The 18205-nt window shown below is 52.3% G+C and overlaps 45 non-coding genes and 32 pseudogenes across 45 annotated transcripts; all 77 read left to right on the top strand.

The window, feature by feature from the left end:
• The first annotated feature begins 87 nt into the window (after positions 1-87).
• On the top strand, positions 88-206 carry LOC143953598 (5S ribosomal RNA). Its single transcript, XR_013268665.1, has one exon. It is a non-coding gene; the product is annotated as a 5S ribosomal RNA (ribosomal RNA).
• A 109-nt stretch (positions 207-315) lies between these two features.
• Positions 316-434, top strand: LOC143954119 (5S ribosomal RNA). The gene has a single exon (XR_013269139.1). It is a non-coding gene; the product is annotated as a 5S ribosomal RNA (ribosomal RNA).
• Positions 435-543: 109 nt separating this feature from the next.
• LOC143952759 (5S ribosomal RNA) lies at positions 544-662 on the top strand. Its single transcript, XR_013267905.1, has one exon. It is a non-coding gene; the product is annotated as a 5S ribosomal RNA (ribosomal RNA).
• Positions 663-988: 326 nt separating this feature from the next.
• LOC143950555 (5S ribosomal RNA) lies at positions 989-1107 on the top strand. Its single transcript, XR_013265911.1, has one exon. It is a non-coding gene; the product is annotated as a 5S ribosomal RNA (ribosomal RNA).
• A 108-nt stretch (positions 1108-1215) lies between these two features.
• LOC143950922 (5S ribosomal RNA) lies at positions 1216-1334 on the top strand. Its single transcript, XR_013266242.1, has one exon. It is a non-coding gene; the product is annotated as a 5S ribosomal RNA (ribosomal RNA).
• Positions 1335-1443: 109 nt separating this feature from the next.
• On the top strand, positions 1444-1562 carry LOC143947924 (5S ribosomal RNA; annotated as a pseudogene).
• Positions 1563-1671: 109 nt separating this feature from the next.
• On the top strand, positions 1672-1790 carry LOC143953879 (5S ribosomal RNA). The gene has a single exon (XR_013268921.1). It is a non-coding gene; the product is annotated as a 5S ribosomal RNA (ribosomal RNA).
• Positions 1791-1899: 109 nt separating this feature from the next.
• Positions 1900-2018, top strand: LOC143946902 (5S ribosomal RNA; annotated as a pseudogene).
• Positions 2019-2127: 109 nt separating this feature from the next.
• Positions 2128-2246, top strand: LOC143943426 (5S ribosomal RNA; annotated as a pseudogene).
• A 109-nt stretch (positions 2247-2355) lies between these two features.
• LOC143947506 (5S ribosomal RNA) lies at positions 2356-2474 on the top strand (annotated as a pseudogene).
• A 109-nt stretch (positions 2475-2583) lies between these two features.
• Positions 2584-2702, top strand: LOC143943425 (5S ribosomal RNA; annotated as a pseudogene).
• Positions 2703-2811: 109 nt separating this feature from the next.
• LOC143952403 (5S ribosomal RNA) lies at positions 2812-2930 on the top strand. Its single transcript, XR_013267583.1, has one exon. It is a non-coding gene; the product is annotated as a 5S ribosomal RNA (ribosomal RNA).
• Positions 2931-3039: 109 nt separating this feature from the next.
• LOC143953195 (5S ribosomal RNA) lies at positions 3040-3158 on the top strand. Its single transcript, XR_013268300.1, has one exon. It is a non-coding gene; the product is annotated as a 5S ribosomal RNA (ribosomal RNA).
• A 109-nt stretch (positions 3159-3267) lies between these two features.
• LOC143951082 (5S ribosomal RNA) lies at positions 3268-3386 on the top strand. Its single transcript, XR_013266387.1, has one exon. It is a non-coding gene; the product is annotated as a 5S ribosomal RNA (ribosomal RNA).
• A 109-nt stretch (positions 3387-3495) lies between these two features.
• Positions 3496-3614, top strand: LOC143945513 (5S ribosomal RNA). The gene has a single exon (XR_013265125.1). It is a non-coding gene; the product is annotated as a 5S ribosomal RNA (ribosomal RNA).
• Positions 3615-3723: 109 nt separating this feature from the next.
• LOC143946923 (5S ribosomal RNA) lies at positions 3724-3843 on the top strand (annotated as a pseudogene).
• A 109-nt stretch (positions 3844-3952) lies between these two features.
• On the top strand, positions 3953-4071 carry LOC143952697 (5S ribosomal RNA). The gene has a single exon (XR_013267849.1). It is a non-coding gene; the product is annotated as a 5S ribosomal RNA (ribosomal RNA).
• A 109-nt stretch (positions 4072-4180) lies between these two features.
• LOC143944526 (5S ribosomal RNA) lies at positions 4181-4299 on the top strand (annotated as a pseudogene).
• A 109-nt stretch (positions 4300-4408) lies between these two features.
• Positions 4409-4527, top strand: LOC143944575 (5S ribosomal RNA; annotated as a pseudogene).
• A 109-nt stretch (positions 4528-4636) lies between these two features.
• On the top strand, positions 4637-4755 carry LOC143952653 (5S ribosomal RNA). The gene has a single exon (XR_013267809.1). It is a non-coding gene; the product is annotated as a 5S ribosomal RNA (ribosomal RNA).
• Positions 4756-4864: 109 nt separating this feature from the next.
• On the top strand, positions 4865-4983 carry LOC143946507 (5S ribosomal RNA). Its single transcript, XR_013265217.1, has one exon. It is a non-coding gene; the product is annotated as a 5S ribosomal RNA (ribosomal RNA).
• A 109-nt stretch (positions 4984-5092) lies between these two features.
• Positions 5093-5211, top strand: LOC143943908 (5S ribosomal RNA; annotated as a pseudogene).
• Positions 5212-5320: 109 nt separating this feature from the next.
• On the top strand, positions 5321-5439 carry LOC143954230 (5S ribosomal RNA). The gene has a single exon (XR_013269241.1). It is a non-coding gene; the product is annotated as a 5S ribosomal RNA (ribosomal RNA).
• Positions 5440-5548: 109 nt separating this feature from the next.
• On the top strand, positions 5549-5667 carry LOC143950621 (5S ribosomal RNA). The gene has a single exon (XR_013265971.1). It is a non-coding gene; the product is annotated as a 5S ribosomal RNA (ribosomal RNA).
• A 327-nt stretch (positions 5668-5994) lies between these two features.
• Positions 5995-6113, top strand: LOC143952784 (5S ribosomal RNA). Its single transcript, XR_013267928.1, has one exon. It is a non-coding gene; the product is annotated as a 5S ribosomal RNA (ribosomal RNA).
• A 109-nt stretch (positions 6114-6222) lies between these two features.
• On the top strand, positions 6223-6341 carry LOC143944542 (5S ribosomal RNA; annotated as a pseudogene).
• Positions 6342-6450: 109 nt separating this feature from the next.
• Positions 6451-6569, top strand: LOC143947690 (5S ribosomal RNA; annotated as a pseudogene).
• Positions 6570-6678: 109 nt separating this feature from the next.
• LOC143946687 (5S ribosomal RNA) lies at positions 6679-6797 on the top strand (annotated as a pseudogene).
• A 109-nt stretch (positions 6798-6906) lies between these two features.
• Positions 6907-7025, top strand: LOC143952717 (5S ribosomal RNA). The gene has a single exon (XR_013267867.1). It is a non-coding gene; the product is annotated as a 5S ribosomal RNA (ribosomal RNA).
• A 109-nt stretch (positions 7026-7134) lies between these two features.
• Positions 7135-7253, top strand: LOC143954415 (5S ribosomal RNA). The gene has a single exon (XR_013269409.1). It is a non-coding gene; the product is annotated as a 5S ribosomal RNA (ribosomal RNA).
• A 109-nt stretch (positions 7254-7362) lies between these two features.
• LOC143951314 (5S ribosomal RNA) lies at positions 7363-7481 on the top strand. Its single transcript, XR_013266598.1, has one exon. It is a non-coding gene; the product is annotated as a 5S ribosomal RNA (ribosomal RNA).
• A 109-nt stretch (positions 7482-7590) lies between these two features.
• LOC143954547 (5S ribosomal RNA) lies at positions 7591-7709 on the top strand. The gene has a single exon (XR_013269528.1). It is a non-coding gene; the product is annotated as a 5S ribosomal RNA (ribosomal RNA).
• A 109-nt stretch (positions 7710-7818) lies between these two features.
• LOC143953909 (5S ribosomal RNA) lies at positions 7819-7937 on the top strand. Its single transcript, XR_013268948.1, has one exon. It is a non-coding gene; the product is annotated as a 5S ribosomal RNA (ribosomal RNA).
• Positions 7938-8046: 109 nt separating this feature from the next.
• LOC143950181 (5S ribosomal RNA) lies at positions 8047-8165 on the top strand. Its single transcript, XR_013265607.1, has one exon. It is a non-coding gene; the product is annotated as a 5S ribosomal RNA (ribosomal RNA).
• A 109-nt stretch (positions 8166-8274) lies between these two features.
• LOC143950180 (5S ribosomal RNA) lies at positions 8275-8393 on the top strand. Its single transcript, XR_013265606.1, has one exon. It is a non-coding gene; the product is annotated as a 5S ribosomal RNA (ribosomal RNA).
• Positions 8394-8502: 109 nt separating this feature from the next.
• On the top strand, positions 8503-8621 carry LOC143950619 (5S ribosomal RNA). Its single transcript, XR_013265970.1, has one exon. It is a non-coding gene; the product is annotated as a 5S ribosomal RNA (ribosomal RNA).
• A 109-nt stretch (positions 8622-8730) lies between these two features.
• LOC143954418 (5S ribosomal RNA) lies at positions 8731-8849 on the top strand. The gene has a single exon (XR_013269412.1). It is a non-coding gene; the product is annotated as a 5S ribosomal RNA (ribosomal RNA).
• A 109-nt stretch (positions 8850-8958) lies between these two features.
• Positions 8959-9067, top strand: LOC143949795 (5S ribosomal RNA; annotated as a pseudogene).
• Positions 9068-9176: 109 nt separating this feature from the next.
• On the top strand, positions 9177-9295 carry LOC143946392 (5S ribosomal RNA; annotated as a pseudogene).
• A 109-nt stretch (positions 9296-9404) lies between these two features.
• Positions 9405-9523, top strand: LOC143952530 (5S ribosomal RNA). The gene has a single exon (XR_013267698.1). It is a non-coding gene; the product is annotated as a 5S ribosomal RNA (ribosomal RNA).
• A 109-nt stretch (positions 9524-9632) lies between these two features.
• On the top strand, positions 9633-9751 carry LOC143954220 (5S ribosomal RNA). The gene has a single exon (XR_013269232.1). It is a non-coding gene; the product is annotated as a 5S ribosomal RNA (ribosomal RNA).
• A 109-nt stretch (positions 9752-9860) lies between these two features.
• LOC143947821 (5S ribosomal RNA) lies at positions 9861-9979 on the top strand. The gene has a single exon (XR_013265340.1). It is a non-coding gene; the product is annotated as a 5S ribosomal RNA (ribosomal RNA).
• Positions 9980-10088: 109 nt separating this feature from the next.
• Positions 10089-10207, top strand: LOC143946716 (5S ribosomal RNA). Its single transcript, XR_013265236.1, has one exon. It is a non-coding gene; the product is annotated as a 5S ribosomal RNA (ribosomal RNA).
• Positions 10208-10316: 109 nt separating this feature from the next.
• Positions 10317-10435, top strand: LOC143954920 (5S ribosomal RNA; annotated as a pseudogene).
• Positions 10436-10544: 109 nt separating this feature from the next.
• LOC143953783 (5S ribosomal RNA) lies at positions 10545-10663 on the top strand. The gene has a single exon (XR_013268833.1). It is a non-coding gene; the product is annotated as a 5S ribosomal RNA (ribosomal RNA).
• Positions 10664-10772: 109 nt separating this feature from the next.
• On the top strand, positions 10773-10891 carry LOC143945211 (5S ribosomal RNA; annotated as a pseudogene).
• Positions 10892-11001: 110 nt separating this feature from the next.
• On the top strand, positions 11002-11120 carry LOC143954406 (5S ribosomal RNA). Its single transcript, XR_013269401.1, has one exon. It is a non-coding gene; the product is annotated as a 5S ribosomal RNA (ribosomal RNA).
• Positions 11121-11446: 326 nt separating this feature from the next.
• LOC143944783 (5S ribosomal RNA) lies at positions 11447-11565 on the top strand (annotated as a pseudogene).
• A 109-nt stretch (positions 11566-11674) lies between these two features.
• Positions 11675-11793, top strand: LOC143954796 (5S ribosomal RNA). The gene has a single exon (XR_013269751.1). It is a non-coding gene; the product is annotated as a 5S ribosomal RNA (ribosomal RNA).
• Positions 11794-11902: 109 nt separating this feature from the next.
• LOC143945435 (5S ribosomal RNA) lies at positions 11903-12021 on the top strand (annotated as a pseudogene).
• Positions 12022-12130: 109 nt separating this feature from the next.
• Positions 12131-12239, top strand: LOC143948345 (5S ribosomal RNA; annotated as a pseudogene).
• A 109-nt stretch (positions 12240-12348) lies between these two features.
• LOC143951081 (5S ribosomal RNA) lies at positions 12349-12467 on the top strand. Its single transcript, XR_013266386.1, has one exon. It is a non-coding gene; the product is annotated as a 5S ribosomal RNA (ribosomal RNA).
• Positions 12468-12576: 109 nt separating this feature from the next.
• On the top strand, positions 12577-12695 carry LOC143946769 (5S ribosomal RNA; annotated as a pseudogene).
• A 109-nt stretch (positions 12696-12804) lies between these two features.
• LOC143947481 (5S ribosomal RNA) lies at positions 12805-12923 on the top strand (annotated as a pseudogene).
• A 109-nt stretch (positions 12924-13032) lies between these two features.
• On the top strand, positions 13033-13151 carry LOC143944174 (5S ribosomal RNA; annotated as a pseudogene).
• A 109-nt stretch (positions 13152-13260) lies between these two features.
• On the top strand, positions 13261-13379 carry LOC143954671 (5S ribosomal RNA). Its single transcript, XR_013269637.1, has one exon. It is a non-coding gene; the product is annotated as a 5S ribosomal RNA (ribosomal RNA).
• A 110-nt stretch (positions 13380-13489) lies between these two features.
• LOC143949810 (5S ribosomal RNA) lies at positions 13490-13608 on the top strand. The gene has a single exon (XR_013265522.1). It is a non-coding gene; the product is annotated as a 5S ribosomal RNA (ribosomal RNA).
• Positions 13609-13717: 109 nt separating this feature from the next.
• Positions 13718-13836, top strand: LOC143944665 (5S ribosomal RNA; annotated as a pseudogene).
• A 42-nt stretch (positions 13837-13878) lies between these two features.
• Positions 13879-13997, top strand: LOC143947260 (5S ribosomal RNA; annotated as a pseudogene).
• Positions 13998-14106: 109 nt separating this feature from the next.
• LOC143954394 (5S ribosomal RNA) lies at positions 14107-14225 on the top strand. Its single transcript, XR_013269390.1, has one exon. It is a non-coding gene; the product is annotated as a 5S ribosomal RNA (ribosomal RNA).
• A 109-nt stretch (positions 14226-14334) lies between these two features.
• On the top strand, positions 14335-14453 carry LOC143944087 (5S ribosomal RNA; annotated as a pseudogene).
• Positions 14454-14562: 109 nt separating this feature from the next.
• Positions 14563-14681, top strand: LOC143943454 (5S ribosomal RNA; annotated as a pseudogene).
• A 109-nt stretch (positions 14682-14790) lies between these two features.
• LOC143954382 (5S ribosomal RNA) lies at positions 14791-14909 on the top strand. The gene has a single exon (XR_013269379.1). It is a non-coding gene; the product is annotated as a 5S ribosomal RNA (ribosomal RNA).
• A 109-nt stretch (positions 14910-15018) lies between these two features.
• Positions 15019-15137, top strand: LOC143950803 (5S ribosomal RNA). The gene has a single exon (XR_013266136.1). It is a non-coding gene; the product is annotated as a 5S ribosomal RNA (ribosomal RNA).
• Positions 15138-15246: 109 nt separating this feature from the next.
• Positions 15247-15364, top strand: LOC143948074 (5S ribosomal RNA; annotated as a pseudogene).
• Positions 15365-15473: 109 nt separating this feature from the next.
• LOC143946505 (5S ribosomal RNA) lies at positions 15474-15592 on the top strand (annotated as a pseudogene).
• A 109-nt stretch (positions 15593-15701) lies between these two features.
• Positions 15702-15820, top strand: LOC143944949 (5S ribosomal RNA; annotated as a pseudogene).
• A 110-nt stretch (positions 15821-15930) lies between these two features.
• Positions 15931-16049, top strand: LOC143944987 (5S ribosomal RNA). Its single transcript, XR_013265077.1, has one exon. It is a non-coding gene; the product is annotated as a 5S ribosomal RNA (ribosomal RNA).
• Positions 16050-16158: 109 nt separating this feature from the next.
• LOC143945175 (5S ribosomal RNA) lies at positions 16159-16277 on the top strand (annotated as a pseudogene).
• Positions 16278-16386: 109 nt separating this feature from the next.
• On the top strand, positions 16387-16505 carry LOC143954218 (5S ribosomal RNA). The gene has a single exon (XR_013269230.1). It is a non-coding gene; the product is annotated as a 5S ribosomal RNA (ribosomal RNA).
• A 109-nt stretch (positions 16506-16614) lies between these two features.
• Positions 16615-16733, top strand: LOC143948399 (5S ribosomal RNA). Its single transcript, XR_013265393.1, has one exon. It is a non-coding gene; the product is annotated as a 5S ribosomal RNA (ribosomal RNA).
• A 109-nt stretch (positions 16734-16842) lies between these two features.
• Positions 16843-16961, top strand: LOC143945590 (5S ribosomal RNA; annotated as a pseudogene).
• A 110-nt stretch (positions 16962-17071) lies between these two features.
• LOC143953343 (5S ribosomal RNA) lies at positions 17072-17190 on the top strand. Its single transcript, XR_013268434.1, has one exon. It is a non-coding gene; the product is annotated as a 5S ribosomal RNA (ribosomal RNA).
• A 109-nt stretch (positions 17191-17299) lies between these two features.
• Positions 17300-17418, top strand: LOC143945545 (5S ribosomal RNA; annotated as a pseudogene).
• A 109-nt stretch (positions 17419-17527) lies between these two features.
• On the top strand, positions 17528-17646 carry LOC143951336 (5S ribosomal RNA). Its single transcript, XR_013266618.1, has one exon. It is a non-coding gene; the product is annotated as a 5S ribosomal RNA (ribosomal RNA).
• Positions 17647-17755: 109 nt separating this feature from the next.
• Positions 17756-17874, top strand: LOC143952353 (5S ribosomal RNA). The gene has a single exon (XR_013267538.1). It is a non-coding gene; the product is annotated as a 5S ribosomal RNA (ribosomal RNA).
• A 109-nt stretch (positions 17875-17983) lies between these two features.
• Positions 17984-18102, top strand: LOC143947274 (5S ribosomal RNA). Its single transcript, XR_013265288.1, has one exon. It is a non-coding gene; the product is annotated as a 5S ribosomal RNA (ribosomal RNA).
• The last annotated feature ends 103 nt before the right edge of the window (positions 18103-18205 follow it).

Here is an 18205-nt window from a genome sequence, read left to right as displayed (position 1 = left end):
TTGGCGACCTGCTGTATTTTTCCTCTCGATTGCCCGAGGTGACCACCTTGGCTTTCGTCAAGAGAGTTGTAAGTAGGGTGCAAGATCGCCTATGGCCACATCACCCTGAATGCGCTCGATCTCATCTGATCTCGGATGCTAAGCAGGGTCAGGCCTGGTTAGTACCTGGATGGGAGACCGCCTGGGAATACTAGGTGCCGTAGGCTTTTTTCCATTATGTTGTTGGCTTTGGCGACCTGCTGTATTTTTCCTCTCGATTGCCCGAGGTGACCACCTTGGCTTTCGTCAAGAGAGTTGTAAGTAGGGTGCAAGATCGCCTACGGCCACATCACCCTGAATGCACTCGATCTCATCTGATCTCGGATGCTAAGCAGGGTCGGGCCTGGTTAGTACCTGGATGGGAGACCGCCTGGGAATGCCAGGTGCCGTAGGCTTTTTTCCATTACGTTGTTGGCTTTGGCGACCTGCTGTATTTTTCCTCTCGATTGCCCGAGGTGACCACCTTGGCTTTTGTCAAGAGAGTTGTAAGTAGGGTGCAAGATCGCCAACGGCCACATCACCCTGAATGCGCTCGATCTCGTCTGATCTCGGATGCTAAGCAGGGTCGGGCCTGGTTAGTACCTGGATGGGAGACCGCCTGCGAATACCAGGTGCCGTAGGCTTTTTTCCATTATGTTGTTGGCTTTGGCGATATGCTGTATTTTTCCTCTCGATTGCGCCAGGTGACCACCTTGGCTTTTGTCAAGATAGTTGTAAGTAGGGTGCAAGATCGCCTATGGCCACATCACCCTGAATGCGCTCGATCTCGTCTGATCTCGGATGCTAAGCAGGGTAGGACCTGGATGGGAGACCGCCTGAGAATACCGGGTGCCGTAGGCTTTTTTCCATCATGTTGTTGGCTTTGGCGACCTGCTGTATTTTTCCTCTCGATTGCCCGAGGTGACCACCTTGGCTTTTGTCAAGAGAGTTGTAAGTAGGGTGCAAGATCGCCTACGGCCACATCACCCTGAATGCGCTCGATCTCGTCTGATCTCGGATGCTAAGCAGGGTCGGGCCTGGTTAGTACCTGGATGGGAGACCGCCTGGGAATACTAGGTGCCGTAGGCTTTTTCCATTATGTTGTTGGCTTTGGCGACCTGCTGTATTTTTCCTCTCGATTGCCCGAGGTGACCACCTTGGCTTTTGTCAAGAGAGTTGTAAGTAGGGTGCAAGATCGCCTACGGCCACATCACCCTGAATGCGCTCGATCTCGTCTGATCTCGGATGCTAAGCAGGGTCGGGCCTGGTTAGTACCTGGATGGGAGACCGCCTGGGAATACTAGGTGCTGTAGGCTTTTTTCCATTATGTTGTTGGCTTTGGCGACCTGCTGTATTTTTCCTCTCTATTGCCCGAGGTGACCACCTTGGCTTTTGTCAAGAGAGTTGTAAGTAGGGTGCAAGCTCACCTATGGCCACATCACCCTGAATGCGCTCAATCTTGTCTGATCTCAGATGCTAAGTAGGGTCGGGCCTGGTTAGTACCTGGATGGGAGACCGCCTGGGAATACCAGGTGCCGTAGGCTTTTTTCCATTATGTTGTTGGCTTTGGCGACCTGCTGTATTTTTCCTCTTGATTGCCCGAGGTGACCACCTTGGCTTTTGTCAAGAGAGTTGTAAGTAGGGTGCAAGATGGCCTACGGCCACATCACCCTAAAAGCGCGCAATCACATCTGATCTTGGATGCTAAGCAGGGTTGGGCCTGGTTAGTACCTGCATGGGAGACCGCCTGGGAATACCAGGTGCCGTAGGCTTTTTTCCATTATGTTGTTGGCTTTGGCGACCTGCTGTATTTTTCCTTTCGATTGCCTGAGGTGACCACCTTGGCTTTTGTCAAGAGAGTTGTAAGTAGGGTGCAAGATCGCCTAGGGCCACATCACCCTGAATGCGCTCGCTCTCGTCTGATCTCAGATGCTAAGCAGAGTCGGGCCTGGTTAGTACCTGGATGGGAGACCGCCTGGGAATACCAGGTGCCGTAGGCTTTTTTCCATTATGTTGTTGGCTTTGGCGACCTGCTGTATTTTTCCTCTCGATTGCCCGAGGTGACCACCTTGGCTTTAGTCAAGAGAGTTGTAAGTAGGGTGCAAGATCGCCTACGGCCACATCACCCTGAATGCGCTCGATCTCGTCTGATCTCAGATGCTAAGCAGGGTCGGGCCTGGTTAGTACCTGGATGGGAGACCGCCTGGGAATGCCAGGTGCCATAGGCTTTTTTCCATTATGTTGTTGGCTTTGGCGACCTGCTGTATTTTTCCTCTCGATTGCCCGAGGTGACCACCTTGGCTTTTGTCAAGAGAGTTGTAAGTAGGGTGCAAGATCGCTTACGGCCACATCACCCTGAATGCGCTCGCTCTCGTCTGATCTCAGATGCTAAGCAAAGTCGGGCCTGGTTAGTACCTGGATGGGAGACCGCCTGGGAATACCAGGTGCCGTAGGCTTTTTTCCATTATGTTGTTGGCTTTGGCGACCTGCTGTATTTTTCCTCTCGATTGCCCGAGGTGACCACCTTGGCTTTAGTCAAGAGAGTTGTAAGTAGGGTGCAAGATCGCCTACGGCCACATCACCCTGAATGCGCTCGATCTCGTCTGATCTCAGATGCTAAGCAGGGTCGGGCCTGGTTAGTACCTGGATGGGAGACCGCCTGGGAATGCCAGGTGCCATAGGCTTTTTTCCATTATGTTGTTGGCTTTGGCGACCTGCTGTATTTTTCCTCTCGATTGCCCGAGGTGACCACCTTGGCTTTTGTCAAGAGAGTTGTAAGTAGGGTGCAAGACCGCCTACGGCCACATCACCCTGAATGCACTCGATCTCGTCTGATCTCGGATGCTAAGCAGGGTCGGGCCTGGTTAGTACCTGGATGGGAGACCGCCTGGGAATACCAGGTGCCGTAGGCTTTTTTCCATTACGTTGTTGGCTTTGGCGACCTGCTGTATTTTTCCTCTCGATTGCCCGAGGTGACCACCTTGGCTTTTGTCAAGAGAGTTGTAAGTAGGGTGCAAGATCGTCTATGGCCACATCACCCTGAATGCGCTCGATCTTGTCTGATCTCGGATGCTAAGCAGGGTCGGGCCTGGTTAGTACCTGGATGGGAGACCGCCTGGGAATACCAGGTGCCGTAGGCTTTTTTCCATTAGGTTGTTGGCTTTGGCGACCTGCTGTATTTTTCCTCTCGATTGCCCGAGGTGACCACCTTGGCTTTTGTCAAGAGAGTTGTAAGTAGGGTGCAAGATCGCCTACGGCCACATCACCCTGAATGCGCTCGATCTCGTCTGATCTCGGATGCTAAGCAGGGTCGGGCCTGGTTAGTACCTGGATGGGAGACCGCCTGCGAATACCAGGTGCCGTAGGCTTTTTTCCATTATGTTGTTGGCTTTGGCGACCTGCTGTATTTTTCCTCTCGATTGCCCGAGGTGACCACCTTGGCTTTTGTCAAGAGAGTTGTAAGTAGGGTGCAAGATCGCCTACGGCCACATCACCCTGAATGCACTCGATCTCGTCTGATCTCGGATGCTAAGCAGGGTCGGGCCTGGTTAGTACCTGGATGGGAGACCGCCTGGGAATACTAGGTGCCGTAGGCTTTTTTTCATTATGTTGTTGGCTTTGGAGACCTGCTGTATTTTTCCTCTCGATTGCAAGAGGTGACCACCTTGGCTTTTGTCAAGAGAGTTGTAAGTAGGGTGCAAGATTGCCTACGGCCATATCACTCTGAATGCGCTCGATCTCGTCTGATCTCGGATGCTAAGCAGGGTCGGGCCCTTCTTAGTACCTGGATAGGAGACCGCCTGGGAATACCAGGTGCCGTAGGCTTTTTTCCATTATGTTGTTGGCTTTGGCGACCTGCTGTATTTTTCCTCTCGATTGCCCGAGGTGACCACCTTGGCTTTTGTCAAGAGAGTTGTAAGTAGGGTGCAAGATCGCCTACGGCCACATCACCCTGAATGCGCTCGATCTCGTCTGATCTCGGTTACTAAGCAGGGTCGGGCCTGGTTAGTACCTGGATGGGAGACCGCCTGGGAATACCAGGTGCCGTAGGCTTTTTTCCATTATGTTGTTGGCTTTGGCGACCTGCTGTATTTTTCCTCTCGATTGCCCGAGGTGACAACCTTGGCTTTTGTCAAGAGAGTTGTAAGTAAAGTCCAAGATCGCCTATGGCCACATCACCCTTAATGCGCTCGATCTCATCTGATCTTGGATGCTAAGCAGGGTCATGCCTGGTTAGTACCTGGATGGGAGACCGCCTGGGAATACCAGGTGCCGTAGGCTTTTTTCCATTATGTTGTTGGCTTTGGCGACCGCCTGTATTTTTCCTCTCTATTGCCCGAGGTGACCACCTTGGCTTTTGTCAAGAGAGTTGTAAGTAGGGTGTAAGATCGTCTGCGGCCACATCACCCTAAATGCGCTCGATCTCGTCTGATCTCGGATGCTAAGCAGGGTCGTGTCTGGTTAGTACCTGGATGGGAGACCGCCTGGGAATACCAGGTGCCGTAGGCTTTTTTCCATTATGTTGTTGGCTTTGGCGACCTGCTGTATTTTTCCTCTCGATTGCCCGAGGTGACCACCTTGGCTTTTGTCAAGAGAGTTGTAAGTAGGGTGCAAGATCGCCTACGGCCACATCACCCTGAATGCACTCGATCTCGTCTGATCTCGGATGCTAAGCAGGATCGGGCCTGGTTAGTACCTGGATGGGAGACCGCCTCGGAATACCAGGTGCCGTAGGCATTTTTCCATTATGTTGTTGGCTTTGGCGACCTGCTGTATTTTTCCTCTCGATTGCCCGAGGTGACCACCTTGGCTTTTGTCAAGAGAGTTGTAAGTAGGGTGCTAGATCGCCTATGGCCACATCACCCTGAATGCGCTCGATCTCGTCTGATCTCGGATGCTAAGCAGGGTCGGGCCTGGTTAGTACCTGGATGGGAGACCGCCTGGGAATACCAGGTGCCGTAGGCTTTTTTCCATTATGTTGTTGGCTTTGGCGACCTGCTGTATTTTTCCTCTCGATTGCCCGAGGTGACCACCTTGGCTTTTGTCAAGAGAGTTGTAAGTAGGGTGCCAGATCGCCTACGGCCACATCACCCTGAATGCGCTCGATCTCGTCTGATCTCTGATGCTAAGCAAGGTCGGGCCTGGTTAGTACCTGGATGGGAGACCGACTGGGAATACCAGGTGCCGTAGGCTTTTTTCCATTACGTTGTTGGCTTTGGCGACCTGCTGTATTTTTCCTCTCGATTGCCCGAGGTGACCACCTTGGCTTTTGTCAAGAGAGTTGTAAGTAGGGTGCAAGATCGCCTACGGCCACATCACCCTGAATGCGCTCGATTTCGTCTGATCTCGGATGCTAAGCAGGATTGGGCCTGGTTAGTACCTGCATGGGAGACCGCCTGGGAATACCAGGTGCCGTAGGCTTTTTTCCATTATGTTGTTGGCTTTGGCGACCTGCTGTATTTTTCCTCTCGATTGCCCGAGGTGACCACCTTGGCTTTTGTCAAGAGAGTTGTAAGTAGGGTGCAAGTTCGCCTACGGCCACATCACCCTGAATGCGCTCGATCTCGTCTGATCTCGGATGCTAAGCAGGGTCGGGCCTGGTTAGTACCTGGATGGGAGATCGCCTGGGAATACCAGGTGCCGTAGGCTTTTTTCCATTATGTTGTTGGCTTTGGCGACCTGCTGTATTTTTCCTCTCGATTGCCCGAGGTGACCACCTTGGCTTTTGTCAAGAGAGTTGTAAGTAGGGTGCAAGATCGCCTACAGCCACATCACCCTGAATGTGCTCGATCTCGAATGCTAAGTAGGGTCGGGCCTGGTTAGCACCTGGATGGGAGACCCCCTGGGAATACCAGGTGCCGGAGGTTTTTTTCCATTATGTTGTTGGCTTTGGCGACCTGCTGTATTTTTCCTCTCGATTGCCCGAGGTGACCACCTTGGCTTTTGTCAAGAGAGTTGTAAGTAGGGTGCAAGACCCCCTACGGCCACATCACCCTGAATGCGCTCGATCTCGTCTGATCTCGGATGCTAAGCAGGGTCGCGCCTGGTTAGTACCTGGATGGGAGACCGCCTGGGAATACCAGGTGCCGTAGGCTTTTTTCCATTATGTTGTTGGCTTTGGCAACCTGCTGTATTTTTCCTCTCGATTGCCCGAGGTGACCACCTTGGCTTTTGTCAAGAGAGTTGTAAGTAGGGTGCAAGATCGCCTACTGCCACATCACCCTGAATGCGCTCGATCTCATCTGATCTCGGATGTTAAGCAGGGTCGGGCCTGGTTAGTACCTGGATGGGAGACCGCCTATGAATACTAGGTGCCGTAGGCTTTTTTCCATTATGTTGTTGGCTTTGGCGACCTGCTGTATTTTTCCTTTCGATTGCCCGAGGTGACCACCTTGGCTTTTGTCAAGAGAGTTGTAAGTAGGATGCAAGATCGCCTACTGCCACATCACCCTGAATGCGTTCGATCTCGTCTGATCTCGGATGCTAAGCAGGGTCGGGCCTAGTTAGTACCTGGATAGGAGACCGCCTGAGAATACCAGGTGCCGTAGGCTTTTTTCCATTATGTTGTTGGCTTTGGCGACCTGCTGTATTTTTCCTCTCGATTGCCCGAGGTGACCACCTTGGCTTTTGTCAAGAGAGTTGTAAGTAGGGTGCAAGATCGCCTACGGCCACATCACCCTGAATGCGCTCGATCTCGTCTGATCTCGGATGCTAAGCCTGGTCGGGCCTGGTTAGTACCAGGATCGGAGACCGCCTTGGAATACCAGGTGCCGTAGGCTTTTTTCCATTATGTTGTTGGCTTTGGCGACCTGCTGTATTTTTCCTCTGGATTGCCCGAGGTGACCACCTTGGCTTTTGTCAAGAGAGTTGTAAGTAGGGTGCAAGATTGCCTACGGCCACATCACCCTCAATGCGCTCGATCTCGTCTGATCTCGGATGCTAAGCAGGGTCGGGCCTGGTTAGTACTTGGATGGGAGACCGAATGGGAATACCAGGTGCCGTAGGCTTTTTTCCATCATGTTGTTGGCTTTGGCGACCTGCTGTATTTTTCCTCTCGATTGCCCGAGGTGACCACCTTGGCTTTTGTCAAGACAGTTGTAAGTAGGGTGCAAGATCGCCTATGGCCACATCACCCTGAATGCGCTCGATCTCGTCTGATCTCGGATGCTAAGTAGCGTCGGGCCTGGTTAGTACCTGGATGGGAGACCGCCTGGGAATACCAGGTGCCGTAGGCTTTTTTCATTTATGTTGTTGGCTTTGGCGACCTGCTGTATTTTTCCTCTCGATTGCCTGAGGTGACCACCTTGGCTTTTGTCAAGAGAGTTGTAAGTAGGGTGCAAGATCGCCTACGGCCACATCACCCTGAATGCGCTCGATCTCATCTGATCTCGGATGCTAAGCAGGGTCGGGCCTTGTTAGTACCTGGATGGGAGACCGCCTGGGAATACCAGGTGCCGTAGGCTTTTTTCCATTATGTTGTTGGCTTTGGCGACCTGCTGTATTTTTCCTCTCGATTGCCCGAGGTGACCACCTTGGCTTTTGTCAAGAGATTTGTAAGTAGAGTGCAAGATCGCTTATGGCCACATCTCACTGAATGCGCTCGATCTCATCTGATCTCGGATGCTAAGCAGGGTCGGGCTTGGTTAGTACCTGGATGGGAGACCGCCTGGGAATACCAGGTGCCGTAGGCTTTTTTCCATTATGTTGTTGGCTTTGGCGACCTGCTGTATATTTCCTCTCGATTGCCCGAGGTGACCACCTTGGCTTTTGTCAAGAGAGTTGTAAGTAGGGTGCAAGATCGCCTACAGCCACATCTCCCTGAATGCGCTCGATCTCGTCTGATCTCGGATGCTAAGCAGGGTCGGGCCTGGTTAGTACCTGCATGGGAGACCGCCTGGGAATACCAGGTGCCGTAGGCTTTTTTCCATTATGTTGTTGGCTTTGGCGACCTGCTGTATTTTTCCTCTCGATTGCCCGAGGTGACCACCTTGGCTTTTGTCAAGACAGTTGTAAGTAGGGTGCAAGATTGCCTACGGCCACATCACCCTGAATGCGCTCGATCTCGTCTGATCTCGGATGCCAAGCAGGGTCGGGCCTGGTTAGTACCTGGATGGGAGACCGCCTGGGAATACCAGGTGCCGTAGGCTTTTTTCCATTATGTTGTTGGCTTTGGCGACCTGCTGTATTTTTCCTCTCGATTGCCCGAGGTGACCACCTTGGCTTTTGTCAAGAGAGTTGTAAGTAGGGTGCAAGATCGCCTACGGCCACATCACCCTGAATGCGCTCGATCTCGTCTGATCTCGGATGCCAAGCAGGGTCGGGCCTGGTTAGTACCTGGATGGGAGACCGCCTGGGAATACCAGGTGCCGTAGGCTTTTTTCCATTATGTTGTTGGCTTTGGCGACCTGCTGTATTTTTCCTCTCGATTGCCCGAGGTGACCACCTTGGCTTTTGTCAAGAGAGTTGTAAGTAGGGTGCAAGATCGCCTACGGCCACATCACCCTGAATGCGCTCGATCTCGTCTGATCTCGGATGCTAAGCAGGGTCGGGCCTGGTTAGTACCTGGATGGGAGATCGCCTGGGAATACCAGGTGCCGTAGGCTTTTTTCCATTATGTTGTTGGCTTTGGCGACCTGCTGTATTTTTCCTCTCGATTGCAAGAGGTGACCACCTTGGCTTTTGTCAAGAGAGTTGTAAGTAGGGTGCAAGATCGCCTACGGCCACATCACCCTGAATGCGCTCGATCTCGTCTGATCTCGGATGCTAAGCAGGGTCGGGCCTGGTTAGTACCTGGATGGGAGACCGCCTGGGAATACCAGGTGCCGTAGGCTTTTTTCCATTATGTTGTTGGCTTTGGCGACCTGCTGTATTTTTCCTCTCGATTGCCCGAGGTGACCACCTTGGCTTTTGTCAAGAGAGTTGTAAGTAGGGTGCAAGATCGCCTACAGCCACATCACCCTGAATGTGCTCGATCTCGAATGCTAAGTAGGGTCGGGCCTGGTTAGCACCTGGATGGGAGACCCCCTGGGAATACCAGGTGCCGTAGGCTTTTTTCCATTATGTTGTTGGCTTTGGCGACCTGCTGTATTTTTCCTCTCGATTGCCCGAGGTGACCACCTTGGCTTTTGTCAAGAGAGTTGTAAGTAGGGTGCAAGATCGCCTACGGCCACATCACCCTGAATACGCTCAATTGCGTCTGATCTCGGAAGCTAAACAGGGTCGGGCCTGGTTAGTTCCTGGATGGGAGACCACCTTGGAATACCAGGTGCCGTAGGCTTTTTTCCATTATGTTGTTGGCTTTGGCGACCTGCTGTATTTTTCCTCTCGATTGCCCGAGGTGACCACCTTGGCTTTTGTCAAGAGAGTTGTAAGTAGAGTGCACGATCGCCTACAGCCACATCACCCTGAATGCGCTCAATCTCATCTGATCTCAGAAGCTAAGCAGGGTCGGGCCTGGTTAGTACCTGGATGGGAGACCGCCTGGGAATACCAGGTGCTGTAGGCTTTTTTCCATTATGTTGTTGGCTTTGGCGACCTGTTGTATTTTTCCTCTCGATTGCCCGAGGTGACCACCTTGGCTTTTGTCAAGAGAGTTGTAAGTAGGGTGCAAGACCGCCTACGGCCACATCACCCTGAATGCGCTCGATCTCATCTGATCTCGGATGCTAAGCAGGGTCCGGCCTGGTTAGTACCTGGGTGGGAGACCGCCTGGGAATACTAGGTGCCGTAGGCTTTTTTCCATTATGTTGTTGGCTTTGGCGACCTGCTGTATTTTTCCTCTCGATTGCCCAAGGTGACCACCTTGGCTTTTGTCAAGAGAGTTGTAAGTAGGGTGCCAGATCGCCTACGGCTACATCACCCTGAATGCGCTCGATCTCGTCTGATCTCGGATGCTAAGCAGGGTCGGGCCTGGTTAGTACCTGGATGGGAGACCGCCTGGGAATACCAGGTGCCGTAGGCTTTCTTCCATTATGTTGTTGGCTTTGGCGACCTGCTGTATTTTTCCTCTCGATTGCCCGAGGTGACCACCTTGGCTTTTGTCAAGAGAGTTGTAAGTAGGGTGCCAGATCGCCTACGGCCACATCACCCTGAATGCGCTCGATCTCGTCTGATCTCGGATGCTAAACAGGGTCGGGCCTGGTTAGTACCTGGATGGGAGACCGCCTGGGAATACCAGGTGCCGTAGGCTTTTTTCCATTATGTTGTTGGCTTTGGCGACCTGCTGTATTTTTCCTCTCGATTGCCTGAGGTGACCACCTGGGCTTTTGTCAAGAGAGTTGTAAGTAAGGTGCAAGATCGCCTACAGCCACATCACCCTGAATGCGCTCAATCTCGTCTGATCTCGGATGCTAAGCAGGGTCGGGCCTGGTTAGTACCTGGATGGGAGACCGCCTGGGAATACCAGGTGCCGTAGGCTTTTTTCCATTATGTTGTTGGCTTTGGCGACCTGCTGTATTTTTCCTCTCGATTGCCCGAGGTGACCACCTTGGCTTTTGTCAAGAGAGTTGTAAGTAGGGTTCAAGATCGCCTACGGCCACATCACCCTGAATGCGCTCAATCTCGTCTGATCTCGGATGCTAAGCAGGGTCGGGCCTGGTTAGTACCTGGATGGGACACCGCCTGGGAATACCAGGTGCCGTAGGCTTTTTTCCATTATGTTGTTGGCTTTGGCGACCTGCTGTATTTTTCCTCTTGATTGCCCGAGGTGACCACCTTGGCTTTTGTCAAGAGAGTTGTAAGTAGGGTGCAAGATTGCCTACGGCCACATCACCCTGAATGCGCTCGATCTCTTCTGATCTCAGATGCTAAGCAGGGTCGGGCCTGGTTAGTACCTGGATGGGACACCGCCTGGGGATACCAGGTGCCGTAGGCTTTTTTCCATTATGTTGTTGGCTTTGGCGACCTGCTGTATTTATCCTCTCTATTACCCGAGGTGACCACCTTGGCTTTTGTCAAGAGAGTTGTAAGTAGGGTGCAAAGATCGCCTACGGCCACATCACCCTGAATGCGCTCGATCTCGTCTGATCTCGGATGCTAAGCAGGGTCGGGCCTGGTTAGTACCTGGATGGGAGACCGCCTGGGAATACCAGGTGCCGTAGGCTTTTTTCCGTTATGTTGTTGGCTTTGGTGACCTGCTGTATTTTTCCTCTCGATTGCCCGAGGTGACCACCTGGGCTTTTGTCAAGAGAGTTGTAAGTAAGGTGCAAGATTGCCTACAGCCACATCACCCTGCATGCGCTCAATCTCGTCTGATCTCGGATGCTAAGCAGGGTCGTACCTGGATGGGAGACCGCCTGGGAATACCAGGTGCCGTAGGCTTTTTTCCATTATGTTGTTGGCTTTGGCGACCTGCTGTATTTTTCCTCTCGATTGCCCGAGGTGACCACCTTGGCTTTTGTCAAGAGAGTTGTAAATAGGGTGCAAGATCGCCTACGGCGACAGCACCCTGAATACGCTCGATCGCGTCTGATCTCGGAAGCTAAACAGGGTCGGGCCTGGTTAGTTCCTGGATGGGAGACCACCTGGGAATAACAGGTGCCGTAGGCTTTTTTCCATTATGTTGTTGGCTTTGGCGACCTGCTGTATTTTTCCTCTCGATTGCCCGAGGTGACCACCTTGGCTTTTGTCAAGAGAGTTGTAAGTAGAGTGCACGATCGCCTACAGCCACATCACCCTGAATGCGCTCAATCTCATCTGATCTCAGATGCTAAGCAGGGTCGGGCCTGGTTAGTACCTGGATGGGAGACCGCCTGGGAATACCAGGTGCTGTAGGCTTTTTTCCATTATGTTGTTGGCTTTGGCGACCTGTTGTATTTTTCCTCTCGATTGCCCGAGGTGACCACCTTGGCTTTTGTCAAGAGAGTTGTAAGTAGGGTGCAAGTCCGCCTACGGCCACATCACCCTGAATGCGCTCGATCTCGTCTGATCTCGGATGCTAAGCAGGGTCCGGCCTGGTTAATACCTGGGTGGGAGACCGCCTGGGAATACTAGGTGCCGTAGGCTTTTTTCCATTATGTTGTTGGCTTTGGCGACCTGCTGTATTTTTCCTCTCGATTGCCCGAGGTGACCACCTTGGCTTTTGTCAAGAGAGTTGTAAGTAGGGTGCAAGATCACCTACGGCCACATCACCTTGATTGCGCTCGATCTCGGAAGCTAAGCAGGGTCAGGCCTGGTTAGTACCTGGATGGGAGACCGCCTGGGAATACCAGGTGCCGTAGGCTTTTTTCCATCATGTTGTTGGCTTTGGCGACCTGCTGTATTTTTCCTCTCGGTTGCCCGAGGTGACCACCTTGGCTTTTGTCAAGAGAGTTGTAAGTAGGGTGCAAGATCGCCTACGGCCACATCACCCTGAATGCGCTCGATCTCGTCTGATCTCGGATGCTAAGCAGGGTCGGGCCTGGTTAGTACCTGGATGGGAGACCGCCTGCGAATACCAGGTGCCGTAGGCTTTTTTCCATTTTGTTGTTGGTTTTGGCGACCTGCTGTATTTTTCCTCTCGATTGCCCGAGGTGACCACCTTGGCTTTTGTCAAGACAGTTGTAAGTAGGGTGCAAGATCGCCTACGGCAACATCACCCCGAATGCGCTCAATCTCGTCTGATCTCAGATGCTAAGTAGGGTCGGGCCTGGTTAGTACCTGGATGGGTGACCGCCTGGGAATACCAGGTGCCGTAGGCTTTTTTCCATTATGTTGTTGGCTTTGGCGACCTGCTGTATTTTTCCTCTTGATTGCCCGAGGTGACCACCTTGGCTTTTGTCTAGAGAGTTGTAAGTAGGGTGCAAGGTCACCTACGGCCACGTCACCCTGAATGCGCTCGATCTCGTCTGATCTCTGATGCTAAGCAGGGTCGGGCCTGGATAGTACCTGGGTGTGAGACCGCCTGGGAATACCAGGTGTCGTAGGCTTTTTTCCATTATGTTGTTGGCTTTGGCGACCTGCTGTATTTTTCCTCTCGATTGCCCGAGGTGACCACCTTGGCTTTTGTCAAGAGAGTTGTAAGTAGGGTGCAAAATCGCCTACAGCCACATCACCCTGAATGCGCTCGATCTCGTCTGATCTCGGATGCTAAGCAGGTTTGGGCCTGGTTAGTACCTGGATGGGAGACCGCCTGGGAATACCAGGTGCCGTATGCTTTTTTCCATTATGTTGTTGGCTTTGGCGACCTGCTGTATTTTTCCTCTCGTTTGCCCGAGGTGACCACCTTGGCTTTTGTCAAGAGAGTTGTAAGTAGGGTGCAAGATCGCCTACGGCCACATCACCCTGAATGCGCTCAATCTTGTCTGATCTCGGATGCTAAGCAGGGTCGGGCCTGGTTAGTACCTGGATGGGAGACCGCCTGGGAATACCAGGTGCCGTAGGCTTTTTTCCGTTATGTTGTTGGCTTTGGCGACCTGCTGTATTTTTCCTCTCGATTGCTCAAAGGTGACCACCTTGGCTTTTGTCAAGAGAGTTGTAAGTAGGGTGCAAGATCGCCTACGGCCACATCACCCTGAATGCGCTTGATCTCATCTGATCTCGGATGCTAAGCAGGGTCGTGCCTGGTTAGTACTTGGATGGGAGACCGCCTGGGAATACCAGGTGCCGTAGGCTTTTTTCCATTATGTTGTTGGCTTTGGCGACCTGCTGTATTTTTCCTCTCCATTGCCCGAGGTGACCACCTTGGCTTTTGTCAAGAGAATTGTAAGTAGGGTGCAAGATCGCCTATGCCCACATCACACTGAATGCGCTCGATCTCGTCTGATCTCGGATGCTAAGCAGGGTCGTGCCTGGTTAGTACCTGGATGGGAGACCGCCTGGGAATACCAGGTGCCGTAGGCTTTTTTCCATTATGTTGGAGAATTGTAAGTAGGGTGCAAGATTGCCTACAGCCACATCACCCTGAATGCGCTCGATCTTGTCTGATCTCGGATGCTGAGCAGGGTCGTGCCTGGTTCGTACCTGGATGGGAGACCGCCTGGGAATACCAGGTGCCGTAGGCTTTTTTCCATTATGTTGTTGGCTTTGGCGACCTGCTGTATTTTTCCTCTCGATTGCCCGAGGTGACCACCTTTTCTTTTGTCAAGAGAGTTGTAAGTAGGGTGCGAGATCGCCTACGGCCACATCACCCTGAATGCGCTCGATCTCGTCTGATCTCGGATGCTAAGCAGGGTCGGGCCTGGTTAGTACCTGGATGGGAGACCGCCTGGGAATACCAGGTGCCGTAGGCTTTTTTCCATTATGTTGTTGGCTTTGGCGACCTGCTTTATTTTTCCTCTCGATTGCCCGAGGTGACCACCTTGGCCTTTGTCAAGAGAGTTGTAAGTAGGGCACAAGATCACCTACCGCCACATCACCCTGAATGCGCTCGATCTCGTCTGATCTCGGATGCTAAGCAGGGTCGGGCCTGGTTAGTATCTGGATGGGAGACCGCCTGGGAATACCAGGTGCCGTAGGCTTTTGGCCATTATGTTGTTGGCTTTGGCGACCTGCTGTATTTTTCCTCTCGATTGCCCGAGGTGACCACCTTGGCTTTTGTCAAGAGAGTTGTAAGTAGGGTTCAAGATCGCCTACAGCCACATCACCCTGAATGCGCTCGATCTCGTCTGATCTAGAATGCTAAGCAGGGTCGGGCCTGGTTAGTACCTGGATGGGAGACCGCCTGGGAATACCAGGTGCCGTAGGCTTTTGGCCATTATGTTGTTGGCTTTGGCGACCTGCTGTATTTTTCCTCTCGATTGCCCGAGGTGACCACCTTGGCTTTTGTCAAGAGAGTTGTAAGTATGGTGCAAGATCGCCTACGGCCACATCACCCTGAATGCGCTCGATCTCGTCTGATCTCGGATGCTAAGCAGGGTCGGGCCTGGTTAGTACCTGGATGGGAGACCGCCTGGGAATACCAGGTGCCGTAGGCTTTTTTCCATTATGTTGTTGGCTTTGGCGACCTGCTGTATTTTTCCTCTCGATTGCCCGAGGTGACCACCTTGGCTTTTGTCAAGAGAGTTGTAAGTAGGGTGCAAGATTGCCTACGGCCACATCACCCTGAATGCGCTCGATCTCGTCTGATCTTGGATGCTAAGCAGGGTCGGGCCTGGTTAGTACCTGGATGGGAGACCGCCTGGGAATACCAGGTGCCGTAGGCTTCTTTCCATTATGTTGTTGGCTTTGGCGACCTGCTGTATTTTTCCTCTCGATTGCCCGAGGTTACCACCTTGGCTTTTGTCAAGAGAGTTGTAAGTAGGGTGCAAGATCGCCTACAGCCACATCACCCTGAATGCGCTCGATCTCGTCTGATCTCGGATGCTAAGCAGAATCGGCCTGGTTAGTACCTGAATGGGAGACCGCCTGGGAATACCAGGTGCCGTAGGCTTTTTTCCATTATGTTGTTGGCTTTGGCGACCTGCTGTATTTTTCCTCTCGATTGCCCGAGGTGACCACCTTGGCTTTTGTGAAGAGAGTTGTAAGTAGGGTGCAAAATCGCCTACAGCCACATCACCCTGAATGCTCTCGATCTCGTCTGATCTCGGATGCTAAGCAGGTTTGGGCCTGGTTAGTACCTGGATGAGAGACCGCCTGGGAATACCAGGTGCCGTATGCTTTTTTCCATTATGTTGTTGGCTTTGGCGACCTGCTGTATTTTTCCTCTCGTTTGCCCGAGGTGACCACCTTGGCTTTTGTCAAGAGAGTTGTAAGTAGGGTGCAAGATCGCCTACGGCCACATCACCCTGAATGCGCTCAATCTTGTCTGATCTCGGATGCTAAGCAGGGTCGGGCCTGGTTAGTACCTGGATGGGAGACCGCCTGGGAATACCAGGTGCCGTAGGATTTTTTCCGTTATGTTGTTGGCTTTGGCGACCTGCTGTATTTTTCCTCTCGATTGCCCAAAGGTGACCACCTTGGCTTTTGTCAAGAGAGTTGTAAGTAGGGTGCAAGATCGCCTACGGCCACATCACCCTGAATGCGCTTGATCTCATCTGATCTCAGATGCTAAGCAGGGTCGTGCCTGGTTAGTACCTGGATGGGAGACCGCCTGGGAATACCAGGTGCCGTAGGCTTTTTTCCATTATGTTGTTGGCTTTGGCGACCTGCTGTATTTTTCCTCTCGATTGCCCGAGGTGACCACCTTGGCTTTTGTCAAGAGAATTGTAAGTAGGGTGCAAGATCGCCTATGCCCACATCACACTGAATGCGCTCGATCTCGTCTGATCTCGGATGCTAAGCAGGGTCGGGCCTGGTTAGTACCTGCATGGGAGACCGCCTGGGAATACCAGGTGCCGTAGGCTTTTTTCCATTATGTTGTTGGCTTTGGCAACCTGCTGTATTTTTCTTCTCGATTGCCCGAGGTGACCACCTTGGCTTTTGTCAAGAGAGTTGTAAGTAGGGTGCAACATTGCCTACGGCCACATCACCCTGAATGCGCTTGATCTCATCTGATCTCGGATGCTAAGCAGGGTCAGGCCTGGTTAGTACCTGGATGGGAGACCACCTGGGAATACCAGGTGCCGTCGGCTTTTTTCCATTATGTTGTTGGCTTTGGTGACCTGCTGTATTTTTCCTCTTGATTGCCCGAGGTGACCACCTTGGCTTTTGTCAAGAGAGTTGTAAGTAGGGTGCAAGATCGCCTACGGCCACATCACCCTGAATGCGCTCGATCTCATCTGATCTCGGATGCTAAGCAGGGTCGGGCCTGGTTAGTACCTGGATGGGAGACCGCCTGGGAATACCAGGTGCCGTATGCTTTTTTCCATTATGTTGTTGGCTTTGGCGACCTGCTGTATTTTTCCTCTCGTTTGCCCGAGGTGACCACCTTGGCTTTTGTCAAGAGAGTTGTAAGTAGGGTGCAAGATCGCCTACGGCCACATCACCCTGAATGTGCTCAATCTTGTCTGATCTCGGATGCTAAGCAGGGTCGGGCCTGGTTAGTACCTGCATGGGAGACCGCCTGGGAATACCAGGTGCCGTAGGCTTTTTTCCATTATGTTGTTGGCTTTGGCGACCTGCTGTATTTTTCCTCTCGATTGCCCAAAGGTGACCACCTTGGCTTTTGTCAAGAGAGTTGTAAGTAGGGTGCAAGATCGCCTACGGCCACATCACCCTGAATGCGCTTGATCTCATCTGATCTCAGATGCTAAGCAGGGTCATGCCTGGTTAGTACCTGGATGGGAGACCGCCTGGGAATACCAGGTGCCGTGGGCTTTTTTCCATTATGTTGTTGGCTTTGGCGACCTGCTGTATTTTTCCTCTCGATTGCCCGAGGTGACCACCTTGGCTTTTGTCAAGAGAATTGTAAGTAGGGTGCAAGATCGCATATGCCCACATCACACTGAATGCGCTCGATCTCGTCTGATCTCGGATGCTAAGCAGGGTCGGGCCTGGTTAGTACCTGGATGGGAGACCGCCTGGGAATACCAGGTGCCATAGGCTTTTTTCCATTATGTTGTTGGCTTTGGCGACCTGCTGTATTTATCCTCTCGATTGCCCGAGGTGACCACCTTGGCTTTTGTCAAGAGAGTTTTAAGTAGGGTGCAAGATTGCCTATGGCCACATCACCCTGAATGCGCTCGATCTCGTCTGATCTCGGATGCTAAGCAGGGTCGGGCCTGGTTAGTACCTGCATGGGAGACCGCCTGGGAATACCAGGTGCCGTAGGCTTTTTTCCATTATGTTGTTGGCTTTGGCAACCTGCTGTATTTTTCTTCTCGATTGCCCGAGGTGACCACCTTGGCTTTTGTCAAGAGAGTTGTAAGTAGGGTGCAACATTGCCTACGGCCACATCACCCTGAATGCGCTTGATCTCGTCTGATCTCGGATGCTAAGCAGGGTCGGGCCTGGTTAGTACCTGGATGGGAGACCGCCTGGGAATACCAGGTGCCGTCGGCTTTTTTCCATTATGTTGTTGGCTTTGGTGACCTGCTGTATTTTTCCTCTCGATTGCCCGAGGTGACCACCTTGGCTTTTGTCAAGAGAGTTGTAAGTAGGGTGCAAGATCGCCTACGGCCACATCACCCTGAATGCGCTCGATCTCATCTGATCTCGGATGCTAAGCAGGGTCGGGCCTGGTTAGTACCTGGATGGGAGACCGCCTGGGAATACCAGGTGCCGTAGGCTTTTTTCCATTATGTTGTTGGCTTTGGCGACCTGCTGTATTTTTCCTCTCGATTGCCCGAGGTGACCACCTTGGCTTTTGTCAAGAGAATTGTAAGTAGGGTGC

Source organism: Lithobates pipiens, unplaced genomic scaffold (genome assembly GCF_037356315.1).
Source record: "Lithobates pipiens isolate NorthernLeopardFrog02 unplaced genomic scaffold, aLitPip1_a1.2 Scaffold_30, whole genome shotgun sequence".
Classification (NCBI taxonomy): Eukaryota; Metazoa; Chordata; class Amphibia; order Anura; family Ranidae; genus Lithobates; species Lithobates pipiens.
The sequence above is the reverse complement of the archived record's forward strand: the minus strand, read 5'-3'. Positions and strand labels throughout refer to the sequence as shown.